The sequence below is a fragment of the Macrotis lagotis genome, chromosome X (genome assembly GCF_037893015.1).
Source record: "Macrotis lagotis isolate mMagLag1 chromosome X, bilby.v1.9.chrom.fasta, whole genome shotgun sequence".
NCBI classification, from domain to species: Eukaryota; Metazoa; Chordata; class Mammalia; order Peramelemorphia; family Peramelidae; genus Macrotis; species Macrotis lagotis.
In genome coordinates this window covers 478364218-478375770 of record NC_133666.1, presented here as the reverse complement: position 1 = coordinate 478375770, position 11553 = coordinate 478364218, and positions in this window count along the sequence as shown.

The following is an 11553-nucleotide window of genomic DNA, read 5'->3' as shown; positions in this document are numbered from 1 at the left end:
TTGTTATTTATTTGAAGATAAAATTTTATGTTCATTTCTGGACTTTTTAAATTAGATAATTTTGAAATTTCTTTCTTTAATTGAAAGTCTATAATTTCCCCTGAATGTATAAACTGAATTTTTTAATGTTGTTGATGTCCTTTGCCCTCTAGAATATCATATTCTAAGCACTCATAATTTAACAATGAAACTGATAAGTCTGCAAAATCCTATGGGTTTCTTAATATTTAATTTGCTTCTTTTGGGATATATGCAATACTTTTTCTTTTAGTTGAGAGATCTGAATATTTTTTATCTGAAAATTTTTAATTGATATTTTATATTTCCAAATAGATTTTATGAAAGTATTTCAACATTCTTCGTATGTCTATGCATATTTTATAGTTACAATATCTCCATTCACCCTCCCTTCCCACCCTCCTCCCATCAGAGAGAACAGTGTAATTAATATTGTACATACACAATTATATGAAACATGTTTACAGATTAATCATTTTAATTATGAGGAATTAGAATTAAGAGAAAGAAATACGTGAGATTTTTTTAAGAAAAACTGACTGTACTGTTCATTAGATTTTGAATGATTTTTTATTTTGTTTTGTTTTGTTTTGTTTTCCTCTGTATGGGGATAACATTGTCCATAGCCAGTCTCATATGGTTGCCCTAGCTCTCTGAACTGCTTAGAGGAGTTGCAACCATCAAGGTTGATTATTTCACAGTGAAAGTAGTTAATGGGTATATTATTTTCTTGGTTCTATTTTCTTTGCTCAGCATAAGATCCTGTAATTCATTCCATGCTTTTTTTATAACCTTATCATTTGTGGATTCTTATAGAACAATAGTAGTCCATGATATTCATATTCAATAACTTGTTTATCCATTCCTTAATATTTTTTTTAGATTTTTTTCAAGGCAATGGGTTTAAGTAGCTTGCCCAAGGCCACATGGCAAGGTAATTATTAAGTGTCTGAGGCCAGATTTGAACTCAGGTACTCCTGACTCCAAGGCTGGTGATCTATCCACTGTGCCACCGAGCCACCCTATCCATTCCTTAATCCATCTCCTCAATCTTCAATTATTTTGACATTTAAAAAAAGAGCTGCTTTGAATATTTTGGAACAAGTGCAACTTTTCTCATTTTTTTTTATGATTTCTTCTAGATATAGGCCTAGAATTTGAATTGATGAGTCAAAGGACATGAATAGTTTTATTACTCTTTGGGCATAGTTCCATATTGCTCTCCAGAAATGTTGGATCAATTCACATCTCCGCAAGAAATTCATTAATGTTCCAATTCTCCCACAACCTCTCCAACATTGATAATTTTCCCTTTTTGTCATCCTGGGTAATCTGATAGTGTGAGGTGATACCTCAGATGTGTTTTAATTTTGCATTTTTCTAATCAATAATGATTGGTATCATTTTATATGATTTTATATGAATATATATATATACATATCTTTCATTTCTTCATTTGAAAACTGTATTTTCACATCTTTTGATCATTTTTTAATTGGGGAAGAGAATTTTGAAATTTGCTTATAATATTCCTTATAGAATTTATTCTTTCTGGAGGTAATCAGTAGATTCTTTCAAGGACTATTTTGACTTCTTGATCTAGTATTTCATGATAATTCATCTCAAAGATATTTTCAGGCACTTTTCCTTTTTTTTAGTTTTTTGCAAGGTAAATGGGGTTACGTGGCTTGCCCAAGGCCACACAATTGAATAATTATTAAGTTTTGGAGGTAGGGTTTGAACTCATGTACTCCTGATTTCAGGGTCTTTGCTCTCTCCACTGAGCCATCTAGCCACCCCAAGGCTCTTTTTCTGATTTTGATTTTTCAGTTAATTCATAAATTTTCTCTCCTGAATCTATTTTCCAATTTGGTCATTTTTTCCTAACTGATAACTTTGCATTTTCTTCTATTTTTTCAATCTTTTGGGTTTGTTTTATGGGATCTTGATGTCTCATAGACTCATCAGTTTCCATTTGTCCAGTTCTTAGGGTAACATTTTCATCAGTTAATTTTTGTGTTTTATCTTCCAGTTGATCAAATTTGCTTTTTTGATGTGTTTCATTCTTTTTTCCAATTAGTCATTTTTACTTTTAAAAGAGTTGATTTCTTCAGTCATTTTTTCAGAATTCTCCTGCATGGTTCTTATTTCATTTCTCTATTTTTCTTCTTCTGTTTTTAAAATCCTTTTTGTAGTCTTTCAAGAGGTCTTTTTAATTTTAGACTCATTCAGAGACATCTCTGAGGCCTCCCATGTGGGAAATTTATCATTGTTTTCCTCTTCTGAGATGGTGTTTTTATCATCCCTATCAGGAGGGCATCTATTCATGTTAACATTTGTTCTGGTTAATTTTAGGAGTTGAAGTCTGATACGTAAGTATAATCCTATACTTTTTATGCTTGGGGCAGGATCTGGTCCCTAGTTTATCACTTGCCTATGACATTGACTATGTAGAAATTTGTTCTCTCCTTTAAGGTAGCCCTAGCTTTCTGTTTCTGTATGATATTGCCTATGCAGATGCTTGTTCCCTGAATTAGGGTAGTTCAATCCAGTTCAATCTTTTGTAATAATATTTCTAGGATTTGAATTATGTCTTCCAAGGTGAAGGAAAAAATTCTCATGACTTCATTCTGTTTCTTTGAGACAAATTATAAGGTTTGAGAACTTGAGAGCTAGGAAAGAACTATAAGTTACACAATTCAATATATAACTCAACAGAACTTGCATCTACAACACTTTAAAAAACAGTAATCATACAACCTTTAATTTAGAAGCTCATGGGATGAGTAGTCCACTAGTTTCCAATCTAACCATTCTGTACTGGGTTAACTCATATATTTAACATTTTTTTCACTTATAAAAGTCAGCATGGGGCGGCTAGGTGGTGCAGTGGATAAAGCACCAGCACTGGAGTCAGGAGTACCTGGGTTCAAATCCGGTCTCAGACAATTAATAATTACCTAGCTGTGCGGCCTTGGAAGAGCTACTTAACCCGATTTGCCTTGCAAAAAAACCAAACAAGCAGTTAGCAATAGGGCATTGAACCTATGATTTTATTGATATTGGGAAATCTTATTTGAGGAAATGGTGTCTACCACTCAAGTTAGGTTTATAATTCTGGAGATTTTCTTAGAGCATTGACAGATTAAATAACTTGTTTATAATTACATAGACATTATGTGTCAAAGGCACAATTTATAGCTCCATCTCCCTTCCTGATTAACTTTCTATCAGCTTAACCATTCTGCTTTGCATTTTTATTTGTACCAGTTTTATGTCTAAAATTTTGTCCTATCTTTTTTTAGATCAATTCTGTGAGGTTTAGGAGAACAAATCCTTGCAGGACTCATAAACTTAATGTCTTCTTTTATTTGATTGACTACATTTTTGCTTCTCCAAACTGATTATTTTTATGCTCCTTTAACTGATGGTTTAGAGTAATGGTCATATCTGTCTAGTCACTTTCTCTGCATTTACTCCTATTTTGCAATAACTTTCCTTAAATTCCCTGGTTGATAAGGTACTTCCTAAAGTGATGTAATGATATCCTCCAAGGGGAAGATGGAGATGGAATGGAATATGAATAGAGAGAAAAAATGGAGCAAAAGAGAGAGAGAAACAGTGACAAAGATATACACAAAGAGATCTAGACAGACATAAAGAGAGACACATTGTAAATAGAGAAAGTAAGAGAGAAAAAGATACACAAACACAGACAGACACAGACAAAAAGGCACAGAAGTTCTAAATCTAGGACTTTTCTTCCCTCTACTAATACAGAGAGAAAGAAATCTTTTCAATTTGTTGACATGTACTTGGACATTCCTAATTTAAAGGTTCTGAGGGATTAACTCTTTGTAATCATGGAAAACATCAGTTCCAAAAGGTTAAAATTATGGATACTATGTTTATACTGCTATAATAATGAAAATATTGCCACTTGAGTTTCTTCATTCTTCTTAATAGGAAGCAGTTATCAAAGGTTTATTATATTCTGAGGCTCCAAGGAGTATAGTAGAACCAACACTGACTGTGGTGTCACAGGATCAGGATTAGCATTTGGCCTTTAAATTTTCTCCTTTGCAAAATTAGGAAATTGGTTTAAATAGTTTCAGTACCCCTTTGCTTCTAGATCAATGATTCTCAGAGCCTGTTATTTAATAGCTCTTACCATGGAAATAACACAACAGAATCTTCCATCCTTATCAACTGTAATTACCAAGAATAGGATGAGATCATGCAATGCTAACTTTCTTTTCCTCACTTTAAAAGATGCTAGTAATTCAGTGATAAAAGCAATAGAATTAGACTTCATTTAGAAGCTGAGTATTCCCATTCAACATCCACTAGGACTTAGAAGCATTATCTTAAAGTCTATCGAATAATTAGTAGGAAATATTTTGATCAAATATATAAGCACTAGCAATGTGGCCTTGGCTTTTTTCTATTCTACTAAAAGTATCTATTGTATGTGAATTTTAAGAAAGACAAATTCTATGAAGGTTTGACAGATGTATAAAATGCATTCTTGAAAGATATGTAAATTGATATTTCATTAACATTATAGAGTTTATGTGTTGCTTTAAAAGGATTATTTCATATGAGTTTCATGGCAATAGCATGAGGTAAATAAAACAACTATTAACATCTTACAGATGAGGAAACATAGAACCATCAAGGTCAACTGACTTCCTTATGTCTAGTAAATTCTATTTAACAAGATCTGATTTGAAGCAATTAATTCCTGATTCAAAGTCTAGTCTTCTATTCACTAATAGCAAAATTTTGTGGAATTCTAAATACAAAATACCTTTTGTCAAGAAACATGTGGTACAGTCTTCTACAAATTAATTCAGTGTCATTGGGAAGACATACAAACTTGACTGGAGTTCCATAGTAATGAAGAATGTGAAAAAAAGCAATTTATGCTTACAATAATATGAGGTCTGATATGTTTGTTTATACATTCCTCTCCATAGTACAGCTTTGAAATGCTAGAACTAATGCTCTTTGGCATCTACAATTCTTTATCTTCTCCACTGTCAGGGATCATGCACTTTGAACGTAATTCCTCTAAGTTTTGCCACTCATTCTGTTTGTTTGTGTGTGTGTGTGTGTGTGTGTGTGTGTGTGTGTGTGTGTGTGTGTAGAGGAAGTCTCTATGCCTTTCTTAGATATATCTGAATTTACATGCCTTGGTTTGAGAGATTAAGAATTACTATATCTACTGAGAGACACTATGGTCAGTAATGGAGAAAATTATGTGCTTAATCATTTTAAAAGTTCTGTTTGAAAAAAAAATCATGGTGATACATTTAAACTAGCAAATTATTTTCTGTATTTTTTGCTGTTGCAAATAATATATAAAGTGATTCAACACTAAACCAAGTCTTCTGAGGGGATATTTTAATCCTAGATTTTAATCCCCAGTGATTTAAAAACCAATAAACAAGTGAAGGACTTTTGCCTTCTGGTTTGATGTGCCCTGCTTTTTCTCTCCTTTGTTAAAAGCCAAGCATATGACTTTGAAATAACCTCCGTTTCCAGTCTATAACTCCACATCTCACCCATAATTTTTCCCACTGCAGTCATTCTTTTGAATGGACATTTTCAGTACAATAATTATCATATACAGTACTGCTCATAAGACACATATCTTATTTAGATAGTGGCCAGTGCTGTCATTTCTTGAAAATAAAAGGTCTTTCCCCTCAATTTTTGTCACTTAAAAGTGAACTAAGTTTAATGTTCCACCAAAGCATTAAAGAAACTTTAATAAAATATAGAATTGTGGGGCCACGTGCTACAGAATTTTCAATGGTTCCTTGGCTCCTTAGGTGATCCCTGTCTAAATTTATCTGTCTCTTAACACCTTAAAACAAGTATAAGCTTTCTGAGAGTGTGTGAAAGCAATAGCTATTTTTTAAAAAAAATAGAATACAGCTTTTAAAAGTTTATGAAAGTTTCATGCCCTTACAAACTTTGGACTATGCCATGAAATCATGGGGAAGTACTTTGATTGGAAAAAAAAGGATCCATTTCATTTGCAGAAGACCATAGTGGCACATTGCAGATCATAAGACAATTTGTAATTTTTATATTTTCTACTGTATATAGATTGATTTTTTTTGTCATTTTTTTCTTGCATCTCTCTGAAAACAGTCCAAATTCTCATTCCAAAGATATTTCTCCTGAATAATGGAAATTCTGACATGGTGTTTGTCATGTTAGTAGTCTCAGGTCTTATGAAAAGTATATTTAAGTGAACAACTATATAAGGGAGATTACTATGTTAAATATAGATCAATATTTCCTTAAGTGTTCTATACAAAACTCTGGTGTTCCACACAATGTGAAAAGCAGTTCTGTGAAAAGTGAAAAATAGTTCTCTAGAATGTTTTTCTTCTCATATATGGCAGCACCAACATATCATGGGAACAGGGGAAAGTGTACTAAATTTGAAGTCAGAGGTTTTCGATTTGAATTTGATCTTTTGTCAGTTATTTCTTTCATGACGTTTGGCAAATCATGTCATTTCTCTATGCCTGTTTGCTCATCTGGCAAATGAGGTGCCTGATCTCAATGGTCCTTTCCAGCTCTAAGTTTATGAGAAATAAAACCATCACACTTGTCTCCAAATTTCAATAACTCCCCTTTTTTTCCTCAGTGATAGTTCATTAAGTTATTTGCTTTAATGCCAAATCATTTTTAATGGGTCTTGACAGTATATTTGAAGTCCCAAAATGCTCACATACACTTTTTAGAAAAGGAAATTCTTACTGTCTGTTATTTGCTAAATAGAAGTGATTAAATCTAACATGCAGGGGTAAGAAGAAAAAAAAAGAATAGCTTTCACAGAGTCGTGGATTCTTTTAATTATTTGACAATTCTTAAAATAAAAAAGAAAAACATTTTTAATTACCCAGAGTTGGACAGGTATTATGATGCATGCTTTACAAATATCATTTAGTTTGCCGATCATAACTCTGAAAGGAAGATATCATTATCACAATTTTACAATTGAAGAAATTGAATTTGACTGAGTTAAGAAATGTGCCCAGGTACTCAACCAGAAAGGATCTGAGGTTAGATTTGATCTTAGGTACAGTTCTCTATTCACTGCATTGTCTAGCTCTCATTGAACCATGACCATTTAGTTTTATTTTTTTTTTGGCCCTTGAGTTCTAATATACTATTATCCCTGTGTTCCATTTTAATTGCTTCTCTAAGTCAAATTTTGAAAATAAATGACAAAGAGGTAAAATCAGGAGGTAATACACAGATGAATTAGCTATTTGAAACATTGCTCTTGCATCTTATTTTTCTCACATACAGAAAAGCTTAGATGGGAGCACAGAATTTCTTAATACTTTGGGTATATTTTCAATAATTTGTCTTACTTATTTTATTACTTTTAAATATATTCATCTTTTTAAAAGGACAACCTGTGATTCAAATCCCAGCTGTAAAATTTCAATGACTTGATAATGGTGACAGTAGCTGAAGCATGATATAGGTTTTTTGTCCTTTGCTCAGGAAGAAGACCATGACATAAGAGAGGTAATACCATGTCATTCATGTAAATTGGATTTGATTGAGAGGATGCTTTAGTTAGTCACCAGTTTCACTTTCTCCTCCAGAACTTTTTGGGTTCAGTGATCAGATATGAACTAGGATACCCAAATATAGCTCTGAATGTGAGGCATTAAGGATTAAGCTACTTGTCCAATGTCACACAGCTATAGTAAGTATCTGAGGCAGGATTTGAATTAAGGTCCTCCTGACTTCAGTGCTGGTGCTCTACCAACTGGTGCCATCTATCTGCCCATGATTATGAAAAATCTGAATGACTAAATTAGCAGTAATTTCTCTGCCCCCCTACTAAATCTTGAGGCTAAATAACTCCTACTTTCCAGAAATCAATGGAAAAGAAAAATTGGACTTAAAAAAAATTCCAAAAAAGGCCTTTAGTCCTAGATTAGGTCATATTTAGGATTTACTATAGCATTTTACTATCCCTTCCCCAATGGAAATTGATGTGGAGGATAAATTAGATAATTTTTTAAAGTTACTTATAAGCTTGGACAAATATTGAAAAAAATAATTAAAAATCTTACCTTTTCGATTTGGTTGTACTTTTCAGCTGAGTTAATTTCATTTCATTTCTTTTGAATGGCAGTGATAGCTTGTTTTCTATAATTATGAGACCCTAAAATAAGAAATTAGGAGGACATAGGATCATTTTGCCTTTTCTTCCATGTTGTCTGGATGCTGATGACTAAGAAAAAAAGCCAAATGCTATTGGTCTTTGCCTCCTTCCTGTACCAAAGAACCCTGTCTTTCCCCCAACTATCCTTAATCACACTATTTTTACTTTAATATTGTTTCTATCAATGACATCTTGGTTTCCTTAGTTACATTTTTCTCTTTTATTTCTATTACAGTCAGAATGCCCAATGTTGTTTTTTGTTTTTGTTTCATGGGAATCTACAGCTGTCACATTTTTTTAGATTTTTCAAGGCAGTGGGATTCAGTGGCTTGCCCAAGGCCACACGGCTAGGTAATTATGAAGTGTCTGAAGTCGGATTTGAACCCACGTACTCCTCACTCCAAGGCTGCCTCAGCTGTCACATTTTTAACCTCTATTCTATCCCATATTTTAAACCTGCAAAACCAGTGATAGTTGCAGATGCACAATTAAGTATGGATCTTCAAAAGCAAACCTCTGAAAGCAAGACCCACACTTCACAACACAAGATCTTAGGAAAATAAAGAAAAGCTAGCAAAGGGGGTGGGGAGTCCATGGATAAATATTTAGAAGAAATAACTTCTAACCTAGAGAGATCTAGCACTTCTGATGAGAATATGAACTGATCTCCAGCCCAGAAAAACTTCCTTGAAGAAATCAGAAAGGAATTTTAAAACCCATTGTAAAAATTGGGAAAAGAAACTCAAGAGATAATTAATACATTGAAAGAGAAAATTAACATCTCACAGCAAGAAAACAAATCCTTGGAAAATACAATTGGAGAAATACAAAATAAGAATAATTCTCTCAGAAATTCAATTGGGCAAGCACAAAAAGAAAATAATTCTCTTAAATTCTCAGCTGGGCGAATACAAAAAGAAAATGATTCTCTCAGAACTATACTTAGGAAAATAGAGAACTCCTTCAAAAATAGAATTGACCAACTGGAAAAGGAGTTGCAAAAGGTAATTGAAGACAATTCTTAACAAAAAGAATGGAATCAGTGGAAACTAGTGACTTCATGAGACAACAAGATTCTTTTAAACAAAATCAAAAGATAAAAAATTATATGAAAAATTGTAATAAAATCATCAGCAAAACTACTAACCTTGAAAATAGATTAAGAAGGGGCAATCTGAGAATTATAGACTTTCCTGAAAACATTGGAAAGGAAAAATAAAGCCTGGACTTACACTTACCGGATTTAGTGATGGAGAATTGCCCTGATATCCTGGAACCAGAGACCAAAATATTTATTGAAAGAATACATCAATTCCCTCTGGAAAGAGATCCCCAAATGAAAAAACCAAGGAATGTTGTGGCCAAATTCCGGAACTATAAGATAAAAAAGAAGATCCTGCAAGCAGACAGAAAGAAACAATTTAAATACCAAGGAGATAAAATAAGGATTATACAGGAGTTGGTAGCATCAACATTAAGGGATCGAAGGTCATGGAATGCAATATTCTGAAAAGCAAGGGAGCTTGGAATGCAGCCAAGAATTCATTATCCAGCAAAACTGAGCCTTCTCCTCCAGGGGAAAAGATGGACATTTAATGAAATGGGAGACTTCCAACATTTCCTGATGAAATAACAGAGCTAAATAGAAAATTTGGACATCAAAGAGAGGGTCAAGAGACATATGAAAAGGTTAAAAAAAAGGTAAAGAAAAAAATGCTAACCAATAAGATGAAACTGACTATATACTCACTTGGGAGAAAGATTCTAATAACTCTTGAGAATTGTAACTCTTTTAGAGAGAATTAGCCAGAAGTGATGGTCACTCATGACTTATCCAATAAGATGAAACTGGCTAAATCCCTACCTGGGACAAACACTCTAATACCTCTCCAGAACTGTAACACTATTACAGTACAATTAGTCAGAAATGATGGACACTCATATCTTTTCTGTGACTCACATAGAATGATTTAAAAACAATACCACCTTAGAAAAGGGGACAGTAAGAAGAATGCAGGGAGGATGGAAGTGATTGAATGGGGGAAGTCTCATTACATTAAGAGGTGCAAAAGACCTATTGTAATAGAGTGGAAGAAGGGAGGAGGTGAGAACCATATGAACATTGACCTCAGCAGACCTGGTTTATAGCTAACTTAGTTTTCAAGTATCAAAAAAGGAAAAGGGGAAGAGGAAAGCAAGGAGAGAGAAAAAGAGGAAATAACAGAAGGAAGGAAAGGAAGAAGGGGAAAAGGGAATGGGGAAAGAAAGGGGAGGGGGTTGATATAGGAGGGCAAACACACTGAAGGTGACAGTAATCAGAAACAAAAAAATGGGAAATATGGATAAAGTGAAAAAAGGGGTAAATACAAACAGAGGGAAAATAGAATGGAGGGCAATAAAGAGTTGGTGATTATAACTTTGAATGTGAATGGGATGAACTCTCCCTTAAAATGTAAGCTAATAGAAGAGTGGATTACAAAAACAGAATCCTACTGTAGGCTGCTTATAAGAAACTCATTTGAAGCAAAGAGATACATATAAAGGAAAGGTAAAAGGTTGGAGCAAAATATATTTTGCTTCAGCTCAAGTGAAAAAAAGCAGGGTTAGTAATTCTTATCTCAGACAAACTAGTTGCAAAATCGATAGCATTTAAAGAGATAAGGAAGGAAACTATATACTCCTAAAAGGTAACATAGACAATAAATAATACTACACACACACACACACACACACACACACACACACACACACACAAACAAAGGTATGTATGTACCCTATGGTATAGCATCCAAATTATTAGAGAAGTGGAAAGAGCTACAAGAAGACATAGATAGCAAAACTCTACTAGTGGGAGACTTCAGCTTCCCACAATCAGATTTAGATAAATATGATCATAAAATAAACAAAAAGGAAGTTAAGGAGGTAAATAAATTGTTAGGAAACCTAGATATGATAGACATATGGAGGAAACTGAATGGGTATAGAAAGGAATATACGTGTTTTCTGGCAGTAGATGATGCTTACACAAAAATTGACCATATACTAGGATATAAAAACCTAATGATCAATTGCAGAAAGGCAGAAATAGTGAATACATCTTTCTCAGATCATAATGCAATAAAAACCATATGAAATATTGGACCAGCCAGATATGGACCAAGAACTAATTGGAAAATATATAGTTTTATTTTAATGAATTAGTGGATCAAGCAATTCCATTCCAGATAATGACAAAAATGGAACAATATACCAAAACTTTTGGGATACACAAAAGGTGACTTGAGGGAGTTATATCTTTAAATGCTTACATGAATAAATTAGAAAAA